Below are 26,826 nucleotides of genomic sequence, written 5' to 3' on the forward strand. Positions count from 1 at the left end.
GGCTGATGACTGTTTGCAGCTGGTCACACCCCCTTCAGGGTGGGGGTCCCCACTGGGGTGCCTGGCCAGCCTGAGTGAGGGGCTGATGGCTGTTTGCAGGCTGATCACACCCCATTCAGGGTGGGGCTCCCCACTGGGGTGCTTGGCCAGCCTGGGTGAGGGGCTGATGGCTGTTTGCAGGCTGGTCAAGCCCCCCCCAAGTGGGGACCCTCACCCCATGGAAGTTTGGCCAGCCTGGGTGAGGGGCTGATGGCTGTTTTCAGGCTGGCCACACCCCCTTTAGGGTGAGGGGTCCCCACTGGTGCCTCGCCAGTCTGGGTGAGGGGCTGAGGGCCGTTTTCAGGCTGGCCAAGCCCCCCGGCAACGGAAGCTCCCAGCCTCTCCTTTTTTTCTTTTTTCTTTTTATTCTGGGATTTATTTACCTTCTATAATTGAAACTTTGTTGCCTTCAGGGGAGCTTAGAGCCGGCTGCGGCAGGCAGAAAGCTTGGCTTCCTCCATCACTGAAGCAACCAAGCCTCCTGCTCGCTCCAGCTCCATGACTGCCGGCCGCCATCTTGGTTGGGTCAATTTGCATACAGATGCTCTGATTGGCTGGTGGGTGTGGCTTAAGGCGTAGCAAAGGTATGGTCAATTTGCATGTTTGTCTTTTATTAGATTAGATGGGGGGTGGGGGCAGCCAGGGAGAGGTCAATGAAGGAAAGAGGAGACTTATGTAATACTTTAAACAATAAAAAATTTAATTTTTTTTAAAAAGAACTTTTGAGGAATTACTATGACTTAGCTATTGAGTTACATTGACATTGTCTGGTAAGATCAAGAGAAACACAGCATCAAAACTTGCAAAACGGTTGTGTGTAGATTGAAAGAAAATTTCCCCCAAAGAGTGAAGGACTCTTAAAAGAACAGATGTACCACCATTGCTCTCCAGAGCGTAGAGAACCACACTGAGGGAAAGCACAGGCATCAATAACGGAGTCAAAAATGATTCAAGACACTCTGAATCTGTGAAGAATATTTAGGAATACCTTAACTAGTGTATTTGACATGTATTTCATTTTATATATGCATAACAGTGTTGTATAATCTTGTTAAAGTGTTTAAAATCTTTTTAAAGTCTAAAAATTATTTTCAATAAATTTAAAATAGAAATTCGGGAAAAAAAAACAATACAAGGTAATCTTTTGGCACCTTGTTATATTTTAACATCATCAAGCCCCTTTGTAATCCCAATGAGATCCTCCAGAGACCAAAAACCAGTGCTTTTTTAATTAGCGAAATTAAACCTACAGCTCTAAACTTCAATGCTTGTTTGGTTATCCAGGAAAGGTACTCATTCCCATATCTGTTTCTCCAGTCTATAACCATAACCGTCCCTTTTTACTCAACCTAGAATCATTCTTTCAGGTTCAGCTAAAACACTAGTTTCTAGCATTATGCTAAGCAAAGTCCGTCAGTCAGTCAGAGAAAGATAAATATCACATGATCTCACTCATTTGTGGAATATAATGAACAACATAAACTGATGAACAAAAACAGATCCAGAGACAGACACACATCGATCAGACCATCAAAACCTCAGGGGGAAGGTAGGGGAGGGTGGGGTAAGGGTGAGAGATCAACCAAAGGACTTGTATGCATGCATATAAGCATAACCAATGGACACAGACACCAGGGCAGTGAGGGCATGGGGGGGGGGGAGAGAGACAATGGGGGAGTAAGGACACATATATAATACCTTAAACCAGTGGTTCTCAACCTTCTGGCCCTTTAAATACAGTTCCTCATGTTGTGACCCAACCATAAAATTATTTTCGTTGCTAATTCATAACTGTAATGTTGCTACTGTTATGAATGGTAATGTAAATATCTGATATGCAGGATGGACTTAGGCGACCCCTGTGAAAGGGTGGTTCGACCGCCAAAGGGGTCGCAACCCACAGGTTGAGAACCGCTGCCTTAATCAATAAAGAAAATTAAAAAAAAAAAACAGACACTAGTTTCTAAGATCAGCTCCTGGTATCCTCCCAACCCATTTATCCCATCCTATCCTACCCCTAAATCAATTGCATGACTGCCCTTTCCTGTTTATCTAACATTTAATCAATAAATTATTCTAACAATCGTAATAATTATCCCTGTTCCATGAAATTCTCTCTACTCCAGCCCTTAATGAATTGCTCCTTTCAAGTGCAATACTTACAGTCAAATGCACAAAAATAAGGATTTCAATTCAAATACTAAACACTTCTATACTAGCACTGTGATAACCCTAATGATAAAGATAACAGGCATAATTTTCTAAATGTAAAAAAATAGGACAAAATGAATAAAAGATGAACTCCATTTTAATGAACATAATGCTAAAGTCTTTACAGGTGAAAGGTACTAGTGCAACTTACTATGAAATGCATCAAAAATTTTTTTTTAAAAAACCACCTTATAAGACCAAACATGTCAAACTCGCGGTCCACAACGAACATTTTTGCGGCCCAGCCAATATAACGGTATGTAAGAAACATCTTAATAAAAATTTTGTGACTTAATTTTTACAATATCCTCTTATACATAATTATTAATAACGAACTACAACATTTGCTAATGACTGATTACTATAATCAGGTTGCATTCATTTCTCTTACACGCCTTAAGCGTAGGCACACCATTTCTCTCCACTAATACTGGCAGTGAATATTTTAGCAGCCTATTGCCACGTCATTAGTCTTGGACTAACTTGTTTGGTGTGCGTAACAGGAAATATTTTGCTTTTGGAGAAGAAGAAAAATAGTCAAATTCATGAACAGTCAAAAGGCATGAATAGATAGAGAAGAGAAACTAACACTAGTTTATGTGCGCTACGCTTATTAATTTGTGCAGTTATTCAGTGTCTAGTAAGTTAATGTTCAAGAAAAAATATTAATTTTTATTAGAATGTTGTATTATATTATGTTAACGATTACTCTTTATATCAGCCCTTTGTATTCAGCATGTCTCTATCGAAATAAACCTACATTTATATGAAAATTGAGGCTTTTGTTTTTTTGCGGCCCACATAATTTTAAACCTTGTTTATTTGGCCCGTGTTAGCCTTTGAGTTTGACATGCTTGTTATAGACAAGCAACAGTATGGTCATTACCAGAGGGAAATGTAGGTGGGGGAAGGCAGGAGAGGGTAATGGGGGGATAGGGGGATAAATGATGATAGAGACATGACTTGAAGTGGTAAACACACAATACAATACACAGATGATATATTATAGAATTGCACACGTTAAACATATATAATTTTATTAACCAATGTAACACCAATAAATTCAATAAGCCCACTGTTGTGGCTAGGTGCTTGAACAATGACCAGGAGGTCACAGTTCGATTCTGGTCAGGGAACATGCCACAGTTGTGGGCTTGAGCCCCATCAGGGGGCAGGCAGGAGGCAGCCAATCAATGACTCTCTCAGCATTAATGTTTCTATCCCCCTCCCTTCCACTCTGAAATCAATAAAAAATATGGATGATTGATGGCTAGAAGATAATAATGGCTAGATAGATGAATATATAACAAAGCAAATATAGCAAACTGTTAAAGGTTGAATCTAGGTGATGGGTATACAGGTGGTCACAGTACAATTATGTATACTGGAAATCTTTCTAATAAAGCGTTGAGAGAGGCCTGACTAGTGTGGTTCAGTTGGTTGAGCATCAACTCATACACCAAAAGGTCCCCGGTCAGAGCACATGGCCAGGTTGTGGGCTCAATCCCTGGTGGGGCGTACAGTAGGCAGCCAATAACGTTTCTCTCTCTCCTTTTCTATCTGTCTAAAATCAATAAAAACATTTTTTAAATGTTAGACCCTAGCTGGTTTTGCTCAGTGGTTGGAGCATCAGCCCATGGACTAAAGGGTGCTGGGTTCGATTCCAGTCAAGGGCACATACTTTGGTTGCAGGCTCGATCCCCAATCCCCCAGCCTTGGTCCGGGTTACATGCCGGAGGCAACCAGTGGATATGGCTCTCTCACATGTCTGTCTGTCTGTCTGTCTGTCTCTCTCTCTCTCTCTCTCTCTATCTCTCCCCTTCCCTTCCACTCTCTAAAAATCAATGGAAATATAACCTCGGTTAAGGATTAACAAAAGTAAAATAAAAAATAAAATTTAAAAAAAATTTGGGAACAGAGAACCCAGAAATCGACCCAAGCCATTATGCTCAATTAATATTTGACAAAGGAGACAAGAGCGTACAATGAAGTCAAGACAGACTCTTCTATAAATGGTGTTGGGAAAACTGGACAGATTCATGAAAAAAATGAAACTAGACCACCAAATTCTACCATACACAAAAATGAACTCAAAATGGATAAGACTTAAACGTAAGACAGGAAACCATAAAACTCAGAAGAATCCATAGGCAGCAAAATATCAAACATATCTCGTAGCAATCTGTTAACCAACATATCTCCTAGGACAATGGAAACTAAGGAGAAAATAAACAAATGGGACTACATTAAAATAGAAAGTTTCTGCACAGCAAAAGAAACCACCAACAAAATAACAAAGCCCACTGCATGGGAGAACATATTTGCCGATGTGACATCTGATAAGGGTTTAATCTCCAAAAATTATAGGGAACTCATACAACTTAACAAAAGGGAGATAATCCAATCAAAATGGGCAAAGATACTTCTTGAAAGTGGACATACAGAAAGCCAAGAGTCATATGAAAAAATGCGCAAAGTCACTAATCATCGGAGAGATGCAAATCAAAACAATGAGGTACCCTAACACACCTGTCAGAATGGCTACCATCAACAAATCAATAAACAACAAATGCTGGCAAGGATATGGAGAAAAAGGAACCCTCATGCACTGCTGGTGGGAATGCAGACTTCTGCAGACACTGTGGAAAACAGTATGGAGTTTTCTCAAAAAATTAAAAATGGAACTCCCATTTGACCCAGTAATCCCACTTCTTCAAATATATCCCTAGAAATCACAAACACCAATCAGAAAGAATATATGTACCCCTATGTTCACAGTAACACAATTTACAATAGTTAAGAATTGGAAACAGCCTGTGCCCATCAGCACATGAGTGGCTTAAAAAGCTGTGGTACATCTACACAATGGAATACTATGATGCTGTAAAAAAGACAGAACTCTTACCATTTGCAACAGCATAGATATAGATCAGTGATGGCGAACCTTTTGAGCTCGGCGTGTCAGCATTTTGAAAAACCCTAACTTAACTCTGGTGCCGTGTCACATATAGAAATTTTTTGATATTTGCAACCACAGTATAAAAAAGATTTATATTTTTGATATTTATTTTATACTAGAGGCCTGTTGCACGAAGAGATCCGTGCAATAGGCCTTCCCTTCTCCTGGCTGCAGGCACCGGTTTTCCTCCGGCACCCAGGACCCAAGCCTTCACTCTGGCCGGAGCCGCCTTCCATCCTCCGTCCTCGCGGCCCCAGCCGGAGCCGCCTTCCATCCTCCGTCCTCGCGGCCCCAGCCGGAGCCGCCTTCCATCTTCCGTCTTCGCTGCTCCTGCTCACCTTCAGTCTTTGCTCCGCCACTTGGAGCCTATGTATGCAAATTAACCGCCATCTTTGTTGGCGGTTGTATGGTCAATTACCCTGTTTGTCTATTATTAGATGGGTCAATTACCCTGTTTGTCTATTATTAGATGGGTTATTTAAATGCCATTTAACAAAGAAAAATCAACCAAAAAAAAGAGTTCGCGTGTCACCTCTGACACACATGTTATAGGTTCGCCATCACTGGCATAGATGGACCTGGAAAGCATTATGCTAAGCAAAATAAGCCAGTAGGTGAAAGGTAAATATCACATGATATCACTCATTTGTGGAATATAATGAACAACATAAACTGATGAACAAAAATATATCCAGAAACATAGAAGCACTGAACAGACCATCAAACCTCAGAGGGAAGGCAGGGGAGGTGGGAGCGGGGGATGGGGTGGGGTAATACATTAACCAAAGGATTTGTATGCATGCATATAAGCATAGTCAGTGGACACAGACAGTAGTGGGGTGAGAGCATGTGCTGGGTGCCAGGAGCAGCCAGGCAGAGGTCAATGGGGGAAAAAGGAGACATATGTAATACTTTCAACAATAAAGAATTAAAATTTAAAAAAATCAATGGAAAAAATATTCTCGGGTGAGCATTAACAAATAATAATAAAATGTTAGGGGAAATGAATAAAAGAGTCATGCTCCCCCTGCAAGTGAGCTTACAGTACAGTCAAGGTATCACACAAGCAATTATAATTATTATGAAAGTACACTGGCATAAATATGCATAGGATACTTGGGGCACAGAAAATTGGCTCTTAACTGGGAAAGGGAAGTTCAGATATGGTTTCCAGGTGACCCCAATCTAAATCTGAAGGACATGAACAGTTATACTGGCAAGTGGGTACATGAGTGTTTTAGACATCAGAAAGAGCTCAACGAAACAAAGTGGGCTTCAAATAGCGTGGTATCTATAATAATAAAAGTGTAATATGCTAATTAGCCAGACGTTTTTCTGGAAGAAGCCGGGGCTGAGAGGGAAGCCCGAGTCCCAGGTGCCTGCCAGCAGCTGGAGGGAAGCCAGTGCCGGCAGCAGGGGGAAGGAAGGCCTACTCTTGCACAAATTTCGTGCATCGGGCCTCTAGTATAACATAACCAAAAATAGTTTGATACTACTGCAATATATGAGGAAAGGGAGGGAGGTTGGTTGGTTTGGAATTCTCTGATAAACTTCTATTGAACCTCAATCACTACCTCCCCTCTGTAAGAAACACTCCCTGAACTCCCCCAGATAATCACTACCTCTTTCTGTTACTATACACAAGCATCTATCATTACAATAATGATCCTGTATTTTAAGGTTTTTGTTTCCTTAGGTACCTTCTGTATTAAGACTAGACTTTTTGAGGATAAAAACTGCACTTTCATACAATGAAAAGACACCATTATAAAGTTTGTTCTTTTGACATAAAGTATGCCCTAAATCATATCCCCACAAACTTCCCACACAACAATGTCTCGGTTCATTTCATGTAGAGAAATAATTATAACACCACATTTTCTTTAAGAACAAATATTAAATTACATGTATGTCCAGCCCTAGCCGATTTGGTTCAGTGGATAGAGCATCAGCCTGTGGACCAAAGGGTCCTGGGTTCGATTCTGGTCAAGGGCATGTACCTTGGTTGCAGGCTTCTCCCCGGCTTGGGCCCTGGTCAGGGCTTGTGCAGGAGACAACCAATCAATTTGTTTCTCTCACATTGGTATTTCTCTCTGACTTTCCCTCTCTCTTCTACTCTCCCTAAAAATCAATGGAAAAGTATCCTCGGGTGAGGATTAACAACAACAAAAACATTTATATGTATGCCCAGAAAATTATGCATTTTAAAAAGCCATGGGGCCCAGCTGGATTGGCTCAGTTGGTTGAGCATCGTCCTGTGCACTGAAGGGTTGCTGGTTAGATCTCCAGTCAAGGCATACACCTGGGTTGAGGGCTTGATTCAGTTGGGGCACGTATGAAAGGCAACTGATCAATATCTCTCTCTCTCTCTCTCTCTCTCTCTCTCTCTCTCTCTCTGTCCTTGGGTGAGGATTAAAAAATAAATTAATTTTTAAAAGGGCATGTGAATGAGTACATTCATAAATACAAAGTATATACTGCTAAAAATGTGCTGATGTTATAAAATGTAAGATAGTATATCATCAAGTGAAAAGAACAAGTTACAGATCAATAATATCAATTTGAGCCAAAGCCGGTTTGGCTCAGTGGATAGAGCGTCGGCCTGCGGACTGAAGGGTCCCGGGTTCGATTCCGGTCAAGGGCATGTACCTGGGTTGCGGGCACATCCCCAGTAGGTGATGTGCAGGAGGCAGCTGATCGATGTTTCTCTCTCATCGATGTTTCTAGCTCTCTGTCTCTCTCCCTTCCTCTCTGTAAAAAATCAATAAAATATATTTAAAAAAAAATAATATCAATTTGATACAATTTGTTTATGCTTAGAAATTTTCCAGAAGGATAGAAAGAAGCAACCAGCAGTGGTTACCTCTGAAAACTGGGAGTAGAGGGATTGGAATTTTTCACTTTACACCCCTTTTGTACTTAATTTTTACCATGGATAGGAATCATTATTTTTATAGAAGTAATAATAGAGTCCTTCCTTCTTTTGAAGCAGCTTCCACCAAACATTTAAAAAATCCTTTGAAGACATGAGTACCATGCTACAGAACCCCCTATATTTTACAGAAGCAGTAAAATATACAACCACCAAGAAGGCAAACATTCCTAAGAATTATAGTGCAGGGAACTCTCAATGGTTTCACTTGCAGACATACTCTCTGAAGATTAATTTAAAACAAATGAAATAGAAATTAGATAGATGATATATAGATGATAGATAGACAGAAAGACAGATGAAAAAGAGGGGAGTTAGAGGAGAGGGGGGATGAGAGAGGAGAGACGGGAGAGAAAGAAAAAGAAAGAGGGGAAAGAGAAGAGAGAGGAGAGAGGGGAGAGGGAAGGGTGGGAGGGACTGAGGGAGGGAGGGATGGAGGGACAGGGAGAGAGAGGGAGAGAAAGAACGAGAATGAATGAACGGACGAACGAGAATAAAGCAATTTACCAATGTCCTTAATGAAACACAACTGGAAACAACTGAAAAAGCACTCCGGTGAGTTTTCAAACCACCTAAATCATCATACCATTTCTCCAGGTAAATTCTAACAAGCTTCTTTTAAAATCAGAATATAAATGAGAAATGCAAGAATCAATGGTGCACTGTGACTTGTAGTACTCACAGATGAATGGAAAAAGAGAAGGAATCAAACTAACACCTCAACCAGTCTTTTTTTATGGAAGCAATGAAACAGAAAAGAACACACACCATAAAATATATCAACCATAAAATATATGAAGTAATTTAGAAGGCAGAGAACAGTAAAGTATTTGCTTTGCTGATTGACAAGAAACAGAAAACAATGGGCACAGAAGATTACAATGGATAGCTTAAATCAGTCATTTTCAACCACTAATTACTAAAATTCTATGGCACACCAAAAAATATTTTTTCCCAATCTGATCAAAAAATTGGTATACTTTTGATTCATTCACACCAGATGGCTATTGTTGTGTTGGCTGTTGTCATTTTTTTATTTGACAATCTAAGGAAAAAGAGGTCAGTTCCCCTGACTAAATAGTCAGGTATTGCATGTATTAAAAATTCATACAGCACAACAGTTGAAAACCACTAGATTAACGTATGCTTCTTTCATTTTACCAAGAAATTGAAGATTCTCAAATAAATCCATTAAGGTACAAAAATCATTATATAAGATATAGGTCTACTTACAGTGGCTATAATTTTCAAGAACAAGAAGAAAAGAATAACACTAAAATTCCATGATAAAATTCAATGGATTGAATGATCATGTGTGCTGAGAGTTTACAAAAAGAATCAAGTAAAAAGCCAGTAGTTGAAACTATTAAAATCCGCCCAAAGTTTAAGAAACAATATACTGAATCGTCATCTAGGTCAAACCCTCTGGGCATTTTTAAAACAATGTTCTTCAGTACACACTACACAGGAAGCATATGACCTTGGTTCCCACCAAATTACATGCAAAATTGCCTTTAAAGAACTCAGAACAATCACATAGCATCTATTACCCTGATAAATCACTTATTTTCATTTTTCTCCCCAGGCTTTATCCGTATGTACATGCATAGATGCCTAGGTGTCAGTTTTTCAAAACTATAAACACAATGAATATTTACTGTGCACAATTTTAATCTCTATATGCATTTCTACCATTTTTATAATAGCCATAATAAACTCACAGGTTCATGAAATTCCACCAGAAATGCTGTATCATAACCTACTTACTTAAGATTGATCTCAATATTTGATATAACTAATACTGCTTCCTGTGTATAGATTTTATATGAAATTATTTCCTATTTTCTCATTATTAGGTTCAATTAGATCAACATTTATTTTAGGGCTCTTGATTACAGACAAGGTGCATGTCTACAATTTTTTGCAATTTGTAAAATGGGGAGATTTGCACCTAGTCTTTACATGCTTACTGCCTAAGGATTTAAAATTACACTTAGCATAGTGCCTGACACTTAGTAAGACTCAATTAAGTGGTAGCAATAGTATTAAAAACTTAATGTCTACTAACACTTAAAATCAGAAGTTGTTCACATCAATTTGTATAAATGCTGAGTAACATAAAACTTTGCTCATATTTACTACAAATGTGTCCCCAAATTTGTTTTAATCTTAGTTGTTCCTTTCTGTACCATAAAGACATGAGTTTTATCTCTGACACTTTGTAAAATAAACCTAACATTATTGAACACATTCCATGTTTCTCAAACTTAACCTAATACACTACCTTTAATTATTTCCAGATGGTATACTGCCCATCTACAGATGAGAAAACAAAAGAAATTAATTTCCATAAGGCCACACAGTTAATGAGGAGAGGAGTCATAGGATTCCAACTTAAATCTGCATGTCTCTAAGGCTCATTACTACCTTCATTCCAGTATCCCAAGTTCCCTCAAAATATATTCAAATGTTTTTGGAAGTTATTCACCATTACAAGTATAAACATGAACCAGAAAACTACTATGAAATCCTAATACCTTTGTTTTCTGCCAGCCTATTCATCCAGTAGCATGCACATCTCCAATATCAAACATATGGAAGATTAGAAACAATACAGGATCAATCTGAGGAGACCTGGGTTAGAATCTTTACACATTAGCTTTGTAATGTTAAATTATTTCTTATATATATAAAAGCCAAGCAACCGGAATGCTGGAACTACCGGAACAACTGGAACAACCAGAACTGCAGCCCCTCCCGAGGCCTGCCCGGCCCCCCAATCAGCACCCCCACCCCAAATGGGGGCAGAGCCAGCCAATCAACCACCCGCAGCACCTCCCACCAATCAGCCCCACCCCTGATCACCCCCCCACCCTGATCAGGGGTGGGGCCAGCCACCCAACCTCCTGTGTCCCCTCCCCTCTTGCCGGCCCAGCCCCAATAGCCCCCATCGGGTAATGGGCAGGCCAGACCCCACCCATGCACGAATTCATGCACTGGGCCTCTAGTACATAAATAAAGGAGGTTAGAATTAAAGCTTCCTTGTAATCTAAAATTCTATGGTTCTAAAGAACACAACCAGAATCAGGGAATAAGATGTATTCTAGTGTTTCTGTTACCAATTCTAGTTGTGGGACACTGGGACCATGTATGGCTCCTCTGAAAAGCTAATTCTTCATTTGTAAAATAGCATGAATACCACAATAATCCTTCTCTAAAGGATTATTATGAGGACAAAGTGAAAATGATATGTAAACTCTACAATGCACTAAAAGTATGGTGGGATCATCACTACCATTACATTTTATTAACACACATAATGAGCAGCACATCCAGAATTTGATATTAGGCAATACATTCAACATTGGAGAATACAGCACAAACAAACCCTCCCCCAATCTTCCTACAAGATAGTGCAAAAAAGCAATATACAGTTGACCCTTAAACAACACAATCTGAACTGCACAGGTCCACTTTACATGCAGATTTTTTTCAATAAACACTTAAATGTATTTTCCTTATGATTTTGTTAATAACATTTTCTTTTCTCTAGCTTACTTTATTGTAAGAATGCAGTATATAGCCCTAGTTAATTGATCAGTGGTTAGAGTTCAGCCCAGAAACTGAAGGGTCTCGGGTTCAATTCTGCTCAAGGACACATATCTTGGTTGCAGGCTCGATCCAAGGTCCCGTCGGAGCACGTGTGGGAGGCAGCCAATCAATGTCTCTCTCTCACCTCAATGTTTCTCTGTTTCTCTCTCTGTGTCTCTCCCCACTCCCACTCTCTCTAAAAAAACAATGGTAAAAAGCATCCTCTGGTGAGGATTACCAAAAAACACAACACACACAAAAACACACAGTATATAGCCCGGACAGTGTGTTCAGTGGTTAGAGCAGGGGTGGGCAAACTTTTTGACTCGAGGGCCACAATGGGTTCTTAAACTGGACCGGAGGGCCGGACAAAAGCATGGATGGAGTGTTTGTGTGAACTAATATAAATTCAAAGTAAACATCATTACATAAAAGGGTACGGTCTTTTTTTTTTAGTTTTATTCATTTCAAATGGGCCGGATCCGGCGGGCCGTAGTTTGCCCACGGCTGGGTTAGAGCATCAACCTGTGCACCAAGAGGTCTCAGATTCAATTCCCAGTCAAGGGCACATACCTGGGTTGTAGATTCCATCTCTGGCTCTGGTCGGGGTGCATGAGACACAACCAATCCATGTGTCTCAATGTTTCTCTCTCCCCCACCCCGCCCTCCACTCTCTAAAAAGCAATGGTGTGGCTCAGTGGTTAAGCATCATACTATGAACCAAGAGGTCACAGTGGTTCAATTCCCAATCAGGGCTTGATCCCCAGTGTGGAGTGTGTACGAGGCAGCTAGCTATCAGTGATTCTCTCTCACCATTGATGTTTCCATCTCTCCCTCTCCCTCTCTGAAATCAATAAAAATATATTTGTAAAAAATAATAAAATAAAAAGTGATGAAAAAAATATTCTTGGGTTAACAAACAAAAAAATACATTTCATTTTCAAAACTGAGCTATCAGCTGTTAAAGTGTGTATATTTTTGGGGGACACCCTGTATAACACATATACAAAATAAGTGTTAAGGCTTTCAGTCAATAGTAGGCTATTAGTAGTTAAGCTTCAGGGGAACTCAAAAGTTATACTCATATTTTCTAATGTGTGTGGGTAAGATGTCAACAACCCTATCCCCTGGATTGTGTAAGGGTCAACTGTAGTTTGACTAACTATACTCTTTTTTCACCTGCTTCAGATTTCTTAAACTTCTGCATCTTGCAAAAGCATCCCGTCTACATTTGGAAATACAGCATGCCCTCGAATAACATCATTTCGTTCAACATCATTTTGTTATAGCATTGAGAATGCCATAGGAATTTAACTCTTGGTTATATCAATTAACCTATGGTAAAACTGTTTTGGTTATACCTAATTTTGCTTCATCATAGAACCTATCGACGATGTTAAGTGAGGACTTAGTGTACACCAAATCATATGTATAGGAATAAATCCTCGTCCTAACTTGTGAAGATAAAACTAATCAGAAGAAAACCTACTAATAGTCATAGCCAGACATAGTTACATACAGAGAAAGATTTATTTAACAAACTTCTGGAGACTGGTGTCTTTTTTTAGCCTTACCTCTAATTTATTGTATCTAGAGCAGTACTACTGACAAGCCCCTCAGATCTCAAAACTTATTCCTCCTTCTCAAACTGATTTCTAAAAATAAGTAAATAAATAAACAACCCTGCATGATTTCTAAAACTTCAGACATTTAGTTACATTCACAACTAGGATTGATTTATAAATATTGAATGTATTTATAAACTAGTGGCCCGGAGCACAAAATTCATGTGGGGGGGTTTAGACCTCATCCCTGTGTGATCCCTCATGGCCCTGTGGGATCAGGCCTAAACCGGCAGTCGGACATCCCTCTTGCAATCTGAGACTGCTGGCTCCTAACCGCCCACCTACCTGCCTGCCTGATCGCCCCTAACCACTCTGCCTGCCGGCCTGCTTGCCCCCAACTGCCCTGCCCCCCACCGCCTTCTCACCCCCAACTGGCCCCCTTGCCGCCTGATCGCCCCCCACTGCCCCCCCCCTGCCGGGGTGCTGATCCCAAACAGCCCGCCCGCCGGCCCTCATGGTGCCCCAACTGCCCCTCCCCCCGCTGGTCTCATGGGCCCCCAACTACCCCCCCCCCCCCCGGGAGGTCGCCCCCCAGTTCGCTTGCGGGCCTGTTCACCACCCAACTGCCCCCCCCCGCCAGTTTGCTCTCCAACTGCCCCCCCCCCCCCGCCGGCCTGATCACCCCCTACTGCCCTCCCCTCCTGGCCTGATCGCCCCTAACCACTTATGCCTCAGCCCCGACACCATGGTGTTGTCCGGAAGGTCGTCCGGAAGGTCTCCTGGTCTAATTAGCATATTAGCCTTTTATTAGTATAGATATTTTAGTCAATATCTAAATTATTAAATCATTCATTCAACAAATATTTCTTGAGTACCTACTATACCAGGCATTGTTAGAGACACTGAGGATACAGCATTCAACAACAAAGCCCCTGTCCCCATGGTGCTTAAATTCTAGTAGGGGGAAGAGAAGAGTCCACAAAGAAACAAGAAAATACCAGCAATGACAAAAGCTACCATGAAAATAAAACAAGGTGATTGTATTGAGAAGGGAGCAGGGCTCCATTCACTATATTTAAACATAATATAACATGCACAACCATTTTAACTAAACCTATAAATAATACATGTTATGCTCCTATCTAAAATAAGTCTTAATCTATAGAGTGTTTGAAAATTATTCTATATTTCCATTTGCCCCGAACTTCTCTCCCCAGACCTGAACATTTTTCCACTACAAATTTACTAGTGTATCTTTTTTTTTTTAATATATTTTATTGATTTTTTACAGAGAAGAAGGGAGAGAGATAGAGAGTTAGAAACATCGACCAGCTGCCTCCTGCACATCTCCTACTGGGGATGTGCCCGCAACCCAGGTACATGCCCTTGACCGGAATCGAACCCGGAACCTTTCAGTCCGCAGGCCGACGCTCTATCCACTGAGCCAAACCGGTTTCGGCACTAGTGTATCTTTAATCACTCTAAAGTTAGATAGTCAAGAGCATTCTCAGATATCCTAAAGAAGAGTACCTTTTCCCATAGGTTTCACAATGCCTGGCACTGATAAATTGTCAATAGGGGAAGTCTATGAACTACTACCTGCCATAACCATGAATGTACTCATATGATTATTTTTAAGAATGATATGTAACAATTTTACTTTCTCTACCCTGCTCATGACTAAAAATTATCATTACTATCAAGAAACAGGCTGAACTAATAAAATTTTAATTTCACTGTAGGCTTCATTGTTAAAAGATTACCATGCAGTGACAAAAATAAAATCTGGGCTCTTCCCACCGGTTCTCTCATACTCTATTTACAATTTACAAAACACTTGAACACAGCTTATCCACAAACTGTCCACTGAATGCAACTTAGTACTACTGGGCTAGACAAGAGGATGCATAGATTATTGCAGGTTTCCTAAGCAACTGCTACTTGTAAATAGAAACGAACTAAAACTACAAATAAGGTGAACAGACATTACAAAATAATACACAGACCCAACTTAAAATAATTAGATACATCTACTTAATACTAAAAACCATCACTACCCGTAAATAACCAGGAAACTACTACTGTATACTCATAATAAAAAGGCCCTCAGGTTAAACTTAAAGTGTTGTCTGTCACATTCAAAATACCTTGCTCAAAAATAAGGGGAAATGGTCATTCTAGCTAGTAATCAAAGAAAATCACATTAAAGAACCTGAAATACTACTGGCAAATGCTTAAAATAACATCTCCAAAGCAGGGATAATGTGGTTGCCATATATCACAGAAATGTTAGGCTCTGTAAGGTGAATAGAACCCTATTGGAAAACAATGTATCTTCATTTAGAGAGCTTTAAAAGTTCACACTGACTGACAGTGTGATCCCACTCCTGGACATGATGGACATAAGACACTGGGGGGTAAGGGAGGGTAGGGGTGTGTCAAGGGCGGGGGGGAAAAAAAAGGACACTTATGTAATAAAAAAAATATAGGTATTTCATGGTATGGCACCAAAAAAAGCCAAAAATGTATATGGCTAAATTGATTCTGTGAACCAATTCCAATGTGTGTTGGGGGCTTTCCCAAACAGCACCAAGTAATTCTCCAGATACCAGTTAGGTATAACTACAATGCAACTCAATTCTGACCTTACCTACCTAGATACAGTACCAAATTCCATATGTTAAGGGTTAAGTCCTACAAGACTTGCCTCCTCCCCATTTCAGAGGCCAGTGGCAAGTCCAGGTAGTTACCTGTGCTTCTGACAGACTGGCAAGGTTCCAACAACCCCCTTCTCCTTAGGTTCCTTTGCTAGCTTGGTTCATAGAACTCAAGAGAAACATTACTTACTAGATTAGCAGTCTATTACAAAAGGGTAACTTAGGAACAACCAGACAAAGAGGTGCATAGAGCAAGGTATGCGGCTTGGAGCTTCCATCCCCTTCAGAGTACCACTCTCCCCAAATCTCCATGTGTGTACCAACAAGGAAACTCCCCCGCCCTAGCTGGTTTGGCTCAGTGGCTAGAGCATTGGCTGAAGGGTCCCAGGTTCAATTCTGGTCAGGGGCACATGCCCGGGTTGCGGGCTCAATCCCTAATTGGGGGTGTGCAGGAGGCAGCCAATCAATGTTTCTCTCTCATTATTGATGTTTCTCTCTCTCCCTTCTAACCAGAAACCAAAAAATATATATTTTTTTAATAAAACAAAAAACAGGGAAACTCCCCAAACACTGTCCATTTTGGTTTTTATTAAGATTTCATTACGTAGATGTAGTTGATTAAAACATTGGCCATTGGTGACTGAGCTCCATCTCCAGCCCTTCTCCCCTCCCTGGAGGTCAGGGGATGAGACTGCAAGTTCCAATCCTCTAATCACAGAGTTGGCTCCACTAGCAACCAACCAACCCCCATCTTTAGGTGCATTCCAAAAGCCACTTCATTAATATAAAAGACACCTTTTCACTCTCAGCCCTTGGGGAGCTCTGTATCAGAAACGGGGGAAAGAACAAATATGTATATCTTATAAATAAAAGTATCATAATAGCCTTGCTTCACATCAATCAAAAGTAAATTCCAGATCCATTAAATTTTTTAATGTGGGAAAAAAGCAGAAGAGATTTTCATGTGGTAGGTAACCAAGGCAGTGCTACTGCAAGGAATCCTATCTAATAAAGAGGTGATCTGCAAATTGACCATCATGCCCTCATGTGGTCAAAGATGGCCACCCCCCATGTGGTTACAAGATGGCCACCACAAGATTGCCGGCAGAGAGGGCAGTTGTGGGTGATCAGGCCAGCAAGGGAGGGCAGTTGGGGGGACCAGGCCTGCAGGGGAGAGCAGTTGAGGGGGACCAGGTCGGCAGGGGACGGCAGTTAGGGGCGACAAGGCTGGCAGGGGAGGGCAGTTAGGGGTGACCAGGCCGGCAACGAAGGGCAGTTGGGCGTCAATCAGGCTGGCAGGGGAGTGGTTAGGGGCAATCAGGCAGGCAAGTGAGCGGTTGGGAGCCAGCAGTCCCGGATTGTGAAAGGAATGTCCGACAGTAGAACATCCCCCGAGGGGTCCCAGATTGGAGAGGGTGAAGGCTGGGCTGAGGGACAGCCCCTCCCCCCCCCCGCCAGTGCACAAATTTTGTGCACCGGGCCTCTAGTTTTATTATGCACGGGTGGGATCCCTCAGCCTGGCCGCCGATTGAGGCTTATCAGGGCCTTCTCGCCCAGTCCCGATCTGGGCCAATCGGGGCCGGCTGGCCAGGGGGAGGGACCACGGAAGGTTGGCCGGCCACAGGAGGTTGGCTGTGGGAGCACACTGAACACCAGAAGGCAGCTCCTGCGTTTGAGCGTCTGCCCCCTCAGTACGCATCATAGCGACTGGTTGGTCAGTTGTTCGGTCGTTTGGTCATTCGGTCGCTTAGGCTTTTATATATATAGACATGGAAAAGCATGTAATGTATTCTTTTCACTTAACAATATATACATTATTACACCCATATAAAATATACACATGGCATTCTGTACTTACCCTTTTGGAAAACTTAACACACTTAATTGTAACTGCTTATTTAATCTTTTTCTCCCTACTAGAAAATAAATTCTATGAGTGCAGGGACCGGGTCTGTCTTGTTCATTACTAAATCCCCAGTGCTTAATTAACACAGTGCCTGCTACGTAGTGGACACTCAAATATTTGTGAATCAATTCTACTTCTGGGTATATACACAAAAGAATTTAAAAGAGGGACTTACACAGATATTTGTATGCCCATCAACATTTTCACAATAGCAAAAAGGTAGAAACAACCCAAGTGTCCATCATGGATGAATGAACAAAATGTAGGATATACATACAATGGAATACTATTCAAGCTTAAAAAGGATGGAAATCCTGACATATTCTACAAATGGCTGACCATTGAAACCATTATGCCAAGTGCAATAAGCCAGTCACCAAAGGACATTCTATGCTTCCTCCTATATGAGATACCTAGAATAGTCAAATACACAGAGATAAAACAGAACACTGGTTACTAGGGACTGTTTGAGGACAGAGTGGAAGAGATAGGGAGTTGTTTAATGGGTACAGATTCATTATAGGTTGATGAAAAGGTTCTAGAGAGGGATGATGATGACATTTGCACAACAATGTGAATGTATTTAATGCCATTGAACTGCACTCTTAAAATAGTTAAAAATGTAAAATTTATATTTTACCAAAATAAAAAATTAAGTACTTTTAGAATGAAGGTAGAATTTATGAACAGTTTTTTCAGATAATAGTTTCTCTGAAATATTTTTCCAGGAATCAGAAAAGTGAGAAGATTTTATAAGATACTCATGACTGGCATTATTTCTACCCAAGGAAAGCTTTTCCACAAAATTTGAAAACTATTAAGTGGTTGCCTACACATTTATTTCACATGGAAGTACAGAGGGAAAAAAGGTTTTCCTTTTCAAATAATCACTGATTATATCAGCTTTAAAGATAATTTCAACTTGACATAACTAGAACAGCTTTTATATCTATACAATTCAAAAGCATTTCCCAGATGGACAACATGCCATCTGGATTCTTTTCAAATCTGAAATATTTATGAATTTTATGCTACCTTTTCCTAGATTTTCTAACTCTCTGACCAGTCCATCAATGGTCCTACTACCTCCTGGCCAATTAACAAGGTTTTCTGGTGATTGTGGCAAGAAGAGGAGATAAAGGAGGGATGGAGAGTATAAATGGTGATGGAAGGAGACTTGATTTGGGATGGTGAACCCACAATAGTGTACAAATGTGTTGTGGAATTGTGCACCTGAAACCTGTATAATTCTGTTAACCAGTGTCACCCCAATAAATTCAGTGAAAAGGAAAAAAAACAAGGTTTTCACCCATTTCTATTTATTTATAAGTCCCCTCCTAAAAGCCAATGTACTTTATGCACAGGTATTCCTAACATATATCTCCTGCTCTTATGTCTGCTAAACTCCAGTTACATAATATCAGCTTAAGATTGAAATATCTAAAATAAAATTTGTGCCTGGCCGGCATGGCTCAGTGGTTGAGTACTGACCTATGACCCCAGAGGTCATAGTTTGATTCCAGGTCAGGGCACATGCCCAGGTTGTGGTCTCTATCCCCAGTATGGGGCGTGCAGAAGTCAGTCTATCAATGATTCTCTGTAATCATTGATGTTCCTATCTCTCTCTCCCTCTCCCTCTCTGAAATCAATAAAAATATTTATTTAAATAAATAAATAAAATTTGTCTCTTTCTCTCCAAAATCAGTTACCATTTCAATTACCATTTAAATGCAAGAGCACAGACCTGCCCATTAGTGTCACTCCAATAAGCCAAGGTTGTGGGTTTGATCCCTGGTCAAGGCACATACAAGAATCAACCAATGAAATGAATGCATCTCTCTCTCTCTCTCTCTCTCTCTCGCTCATCAATAAAAATTTTAAAAAATTAAAAAGAAATAAAATAGCCCAGCTGTCATGGCCCAGTGGTTGAGTGTTAACTTATGAACCAGGAGGTCATGGTTCAATTCCTGGTCAAGGCACAAGCCTGAGTTGCAGGTTTTGGAGTTCAGGTTTCACTCATGTCCTGGTCCTTTGTTTCTGTGGGGGGGGGGGGGGGAGAGTACTTAAGGGTTCACAAGTATTACTTGTGAATGGTGTTCACAAGTGCTGCTCCTAAACTTTGGTTCTGGGGGTCTTTTTTTTAAAATTGTTGACACTATTACAGATGTCCCCATTTCCCCCCCTTTGCCCACTTCCACCCAGTCCCTGCTCCCCCTTCCATCTGGCTGTCACCACACTGTTGTGTCTATGGGTTATGCTTGTTGGCTAATCTCTTCACCTTCTTTCATCCAGTCTCCCCACGCCTTACCTCTGACATCTGTCAATCTGTTCCACACATTCATACCTCTGGTTCTATTTTATTCATGTTTATTTTGTGCATTAGATTCCACATATAAGTAAGATCATATGGTATTTGTCTTTCTCTAACTTATTTCACTTCACATAATAGTCTCCAGGTCCATCCATGCTGTTGCAAAAGGTGACAGTTCTTTCTTTAAAATTTTTTGTTTTTTAATTGATTTCAGAAAGAGAAATAGAGAGGGACACATAGAAACATCAATAAGAAAGACTCATTGATAGGCTGCCTCCTGCACAGCCCCGACTGGGGATCGGGCCCGCAACCCAAGCATGTGCCCTGACTGGGCATCGAACCTCGACCTTCTGGTTAAGGGGTCAATGCTCAACCACTGACCCACACTGGCCAGGCTAGAGTTCCTTCTTTTTTTACAGCTGAGTATTCCATTGTGTAAATGTACCACAGCTTTTTTTTTATCCACTCATCTACTGATGGACATTTGGGCTATTTCCATATCTTGGCTATCGTAAATAATGCTGTTATGAACATAGACAGGGGTACATATATTCTTTTTGATTGATGTTTCGAGACTCCTAGGCTATACTCCCAGAAATGGGATCACTAGGTCAAAAGGCAGTTCCATTTTTAACTTTTTGAGGAAGCTCCATACTGTTTTTCATAGTGGCTGCACCAGTCTGCATTCTGCAAGAGATTTTTGAGTAGAAACAAAGAGGTAAGCATTCCAGGACATCAGAAAACGACTTATGTGTTATGAAAATATTAACTAAAACATAACTATTAACAGCTTCAACACATGGCAGTTTTGAACATACATACAACATATGTTCATACATATATGTTGTGCATATATTGTATGTATATTACATACTAACTTATAAATGGCAAAGCTAAGAATCCTATTTGAAGCCAACTAACTCCCTGCTTCACATCTGTCTCCAAACTGTGCATATCACAAGTACACTATAATTAGTCAATAAACTAATCTTTAGGCAAAATGATGGATTGAAATGTAAGCAGCAAAAGCTGATTTGGATGGCAGACCTCTACTAAGAGAGAAAAGGCTTCACAGAATCTAGAAGCTGAGCTGAGGGCACATACTCCTTCCTCCTGGAATTCAAAGGCAATTCATAATAATAGGATTCTAAAAACTACAATGCTAGACTCTACTGCCTCTCCACTCCCACCCTAAAACAGGCCCAAGCACATGCCACAGTACTTCTGTGTTCCAGGGTATTCCAACTTGGTCCATTAAAATTAGTTTAATTCAAGATCAGCTTGTAAATAAGTCTCGTGAGTCTCAGGATACCACATAATGCAGCCACTAAATATTATACATCTAGAATATGTTCCAAGCGCTGTTCCAGGTGGTGGGGTTAAGGCAAAGAACAAGACAAATATTTTTGCCCTCATTGAGTTTACATTCTAGTGTAGGGAAAGAGACAACCCGTGCAAAACTGTTTGATGGTAAAAAGAGCCTTGCCAAGCACAGGTGGAGGTCACAGGTTTGATTCCCAGTCAGGGCACATGCCTGGGTTTCAGGCTCAATCCCCAGTGTGGGGCGTGCAGGAGGCAGCCAATCAATTATTCTCTCTCATCATTGATGTTTCTATCTCTCCCTCCCTTTCATAGAGCCTTGCCAAGAAATAAAGCAGAGAAGGAGGAAAGGGAATGCTAGGGGCAAATGACATTATTTTACATGACATGACCAAGGCATACTTCACTGAAAGGCTAATTACTTGAACAAAATGTCCTGAATAAATAGGAAAACAAGCTAGGCAGAGGGACTAGCAAGTACAAAGGCCCTGAGGCAGGAACCTATTTCGGCAAATTGCTGAATTCCTTTAGGCCCGTGGTTGGCAAACTGCACATCGCTAGCCACATGCGGCTCTTTGGCCCCTTGAGTGTGGCTCTTCCTAAGCCTTAGCAGTACCCTAATTAAGTTAATAACAATGTACCTACCTATATAGTTTAAGTTTAAAAAATTTGGCTCTCAAAAGAAATTTCAATAGTTGTACTGTTGATATTTGGCTCTGTTGACTAATAAGTTTGCCGACCACTGCTTTAGGCCCTGGTTTTCTCATCTGTAAAATGGTTACAATATCTGCCTGGACAGATGGCTCAGTTGGTTGGAACATCGTCCCATACACCAGAATGGCTGCAGGTTCAATTCCCAGTCAGGGCACATACCTAGGTTGTAGGTTCAATGCCCAGAAGGCAACTAACTGATTGATGTTTCTCTCTCACATCAATACTTCTCTCTCTCTCTCTCTTTCTCCCCGTCTACCTCTCCCTCCCCTCCCTTCCTCTCTCTCTTTCTCTAAAAATCAATGACCATACCCTCGGGTGAAGAATAAAAAATGGGTATAATATCCCCAGGTATCTGACACATGAAATGTACTCAATAAATGAGAATATTAGTTATCTAGGGACCTATCATGCCAGCAAAACCCTCAGCATATTGGCTAATACACAGAAAATACTCAAAAATTATACTGTTATCTAATTCCCACCTATATATATAAAAGGCTGTGACCAACCATACATCCGTCCAACCATCTGACACATATGACACGCACTGGCAATCTATAATAATAGAAGTGTAATATGCAAATCAACCGAACAGCAGAACGACCATCTGTCTGGTCAACCTTCCAGACGACCACGCTATGTCACGCACTGGCGCCAGGCCAGCCAAGGAGGGTGCAATGCGATTGGTCAGGGGGACCCACAATCAATCGCCCTACATTGGGAGGCCCAGGCCACAGGCCAGCGACCTGTGGCGGGTGTGCAGGGCTAGCCAGTGATCGCTCTGCAGAGGGAGGCCCAGGCCAGCCAAGCGATCGCACCCCACGCCTGTTGCCCGCAGGAGGAGGCAACCAGTGGCGGGGGGGGGGGGGGGGGGGGCCGCCCCACATATATGCACAACATAAATGGCAAGCAGTGGCAGCGGCAGGGGTGGGGCCAGCTGCCGGCAGCCCAGGGAAAGAAAGCCCCGATAGGCCCTGATCTCCAGCCAGGACTAGGGACCCTAACTGAGGGGTCCCAGATGCGAGAGGGCTCAGGCCGGGCTGAGGGACAGCCCCTCCCACCCCCCCACCCCCCCGTGCAAGTATTTCATGCACCGGGCCTCAAGTTCAAAAATAAATGTTGACTCGCACATACAAGATACATATAAAGCTCTTACTGGCACCAATCGCATGCATGTGTTTTGATCTGTCACTGCTGATCATGAATTTGGTTGACACTTCTATTATAGAGAAAGGGCAAACAGTTGTATCAAAATATTTCTTCTAATTAATTTCCTTTCAATGTGCACAAATCCATGCACCAGGCCACTAGTTTAAAAATAAACGTTGACTCACACATGCGAGATACATATAAAGCTCTTGCTGGCGCCAATCACACCGTTTTAATTTTATAATACTACTAGAGGCCCGGTGTACGGATTCGTGCATCAGTGGGGTCCTTCCGCCTGGCCTTCTCGCAATCCGGGACCCCTCAGGGGATGTCGGACTGCCGGTTTCGGCCCGATCCCCACATGAATCTTTCGTCTAATTCATTTCCTTTCAATGTGCATGAATCCATGCACTGGGCCTCTAGTATGCATATAAAATCTTTGGTTAATCTCTTCCCCCCCCCTTTCCTCCCCCCTTCCCTCTAAGATTCAGTCTGTTCCATGTTTCCATGCCTATGCATTGAGCGCCTGCCCCCTGGTGGTCATGGCATGTCATAGCTACAGGTCGAACAGTCGCCTAGGCTTTTATATATATACTAGAGGCCCAGTGCACAACATTTGTGCACTGGGGGGATGTTGTACATGGGGGGGAGGGGATGGTGGGATTCCTCAGCCCCGCCTGTGCCCTTTCACAGTCCGGAAGCCCTCAGGGGATGTCCGACTGACAGCTCCCCATGGAGAGCAGGACTAAGCTGTCAGTTGGACATCCTTAGTACTGCAGTGGAGGCGGGAGAGGCTCCCGCCACTGCCACTATGCTAGCCAGCCATTAGCCCGGCTTCTGGTGCACTCCCACAGGGAGAGCGCACTGACCACCAGGGGGCAACTCCTGCATTGAGTGTCTTGCTCCTGGTGGTCAGTGTGTGTCATAGCGACCAGTCATTTGCTGTTAGGTCGATTTGCTTATCAGCCTTTTATTATATAGGATACTAGAGGCCCGGTGCACGAAATTCGTGCACTCGGGGGTCCCTCAGCCCGACCTGTGCCCTCTCTCCGCGGGCCTAAGCTGGCGGTCGGACATCCTTAGCGCTGCCTCAGAAGCGGGAGAGGCTCCAGCCACAGTTGCTCCGTGAGCCTGGCTTCTGGCTGAGCAGCACTCCCCCTGTGGGAGTGCACTGACCACCAGGGAAAGCTCCTGCGTTAAGCATCTATCCCCTGGTGGTCGGTGCGTGTCATAACAACCAGTCATTCTACCATTCAGTCAATTTGCATATTAGCCTTTTATTATATAGGATAGATATTATATATCTATATATAGAGATATATATATATATATATATACTATTTTGACATGTAATTTTTTGCAGTAATGTAATTACCGCACAAATCTTTCTTCTAATTAATTTCCTTTCAATGTGCACAAATCCATGCACCGAGCCACTAGTAATAACATATAAGGCAGATGAGATTATACCGATTTTATGCTTGGGAAACCTAAGGATCAGAACTTTGCCTAATCATCTGCTGACCTTTAAAATTCCTGTAAGGATGAACAAACAATTCCACAATTAAAAAGAGGACTTAAATACAATGCCAAGAAGAGGAAACCATTCACATTAATGGTGCTATAGCACTAAGAACATGGACTCTATAGCCAGATTGCCTGGGTTCACATCAAGGTTCCACCTCTTCCTAGATACAGCAGGTCCTCGAATTATATCATTTCATTCATCATCATATATATATATATATGTGTGTGTGTGTGTGTGTGTGTGTGTGTGTGTGTATGTATAAAAGCCTAAGCGACTGGCCGATGGCCAGTAGCTATGATGCACACTGACCACCAGGGGGCAGATGCTCAATGCACAGGCATGGAAACATGGGATGAATCTCAGAGGGAAGGGGGAAGGGGGGGAAAGAGATTAACCAAAGGTCTTATATGCATACTAAAAGCCCGATGCATGAATCCATGCATTGGTGGAGTCCCTCGGCCTGGCCTGCGGGGATCAGGCCAAAACTGGCTCTCCAACATCCCCTGAGGGCGTCTCGGATTGCGAGAGGGCGCAGGCCAGGCTGAGGGACCCCACCGGTGCACGAATCCATGCACTGGGCCTCTAGTTTCTGTATGTTGATGAAAAAAATCAATTCTTAGCCAGGACCACTGACTGTGTGAAGTTTGCATGTTCTCCCCATGTCTGTGTGGGTTTTCTCCAGGAACTCCAGTTTCCTCCCACACCCCGAAGATGTGCATATGATGTGAACTGGCATGTCTACACTATCCCAGTCCCTGTGAATGTGAATGTACCCTATAATGGGAGAGCATCCTGTAAGGGGTGGGTCCCGCCTTGCACCCTGAGCTGCTGAAAGTGGGTTGAAAAAGAATTTTGTTTTCCTTTTTTTTAATTATCTGAGAGAGAGAGAAACATCAACGTGAGAGAGAAACATCCATCAGTTGCCTCCTAGACATGCCTCGACCAGGGATCCAGAACCCGGAACCTGGGTATGTACCCTAACCAGTAATCAAACTCACCACCTTTTGGTGTACAGGACGATGCTCCAACCAACTAAACCACACTGGCCAGAGCTTGTTTTTCTTAATATTCCTTAAATGTATGTATAGCTCACATTCATTTCAATGTTTAATACTAGGAATGTTTTGAGTCTTTCTTTAGAAATTTGGTTGCTTTTGTGACCAGAAATATTCTGTAGGAACTTAACTCTTGTTTATATCAATTAGCCTACAGTAAAACTGGTTTTGTTACATGTTGTTTGGCTTAAAGTCACCATTTCCAAGTACCTATCGAGGACATTAAGTGAGGATTTACTATATATGTCCTTGGACAATTTGTTTTCACACTGCACCTGTTTACCCACCTGTAAATAGGAAATAATAGCACCTACCTCACAGGGTTATTGAGAGGATTAAATGGGTTAATTTTTTAAAGTCACTTCTATTTCAGTGCCTACCATATACAAATGCCTAACATATAGAGTTATCTAGCATTAGCAGTAATAGCATAAAATAAAAAAAAGGAAATTGCCACCAAACATTTCTACTTTCCATGGAGAATTTTAGAAATTGTAAAAACACTGGAGATGGAAAAGCAGCAGAAAAGAAAGGCTGGGGAAAATTAAAACGGGCCCTGGCTGGGTAGCTCAGTTGGTTAGAGCATCATCCCAATACATCAAGGTTGCGGGTTCAATCCTCGGTCAGGGCATATAAAAGAATCAATCAATGAATGTATAAATAAGTGGAACAACAAATTGATATCTCTCTCTTTCTCTCCCCTCCCTCCCTTTCTCTCTAAAATAAATCAATAAATGAAAGAAAATGAAAAACAGAACAATGCAAAGTGGCATCATAATGTTGCCTGTATTTAGACCAATTAACCTGAACAGATTATTCCTGTAAGTATCATTGCCCTTTATTAAGAACACTACTCGTAAAAAAAAAAAAATACTACTCATGACACATA

At 41.7% G+C, this 26,826-nt stretch overlaps 1 protein-coding gene across 8 annotated transcripts in view; it reads right to left on the bottom strand.

The window, feature by feature from the left end:
* Positions 1-26,826, bottom strand: part of STAG2 (stromal antigen 2) — a 144,961-nt gene that overhangs the window by 104,170 nt on the left and 13,965 nt on the right. The window lies entirely within an intron of this gene.

Source organism: Myotis lucifugus, unplaced genomic scaffold (genome assembly GCF_000147115.1).
Source record: "Myotis lucifugus unplaced genomic scaffold, Myoluc2.0 scaffold_2, whole genome shotgun sequence".
Classification (NCBI taxonomy): Eukaryota; Metazoa; Chordata; class Mammalia; order Chiroptera; family Vespertilionidae; genus Myotis; species Myotis lucifugus.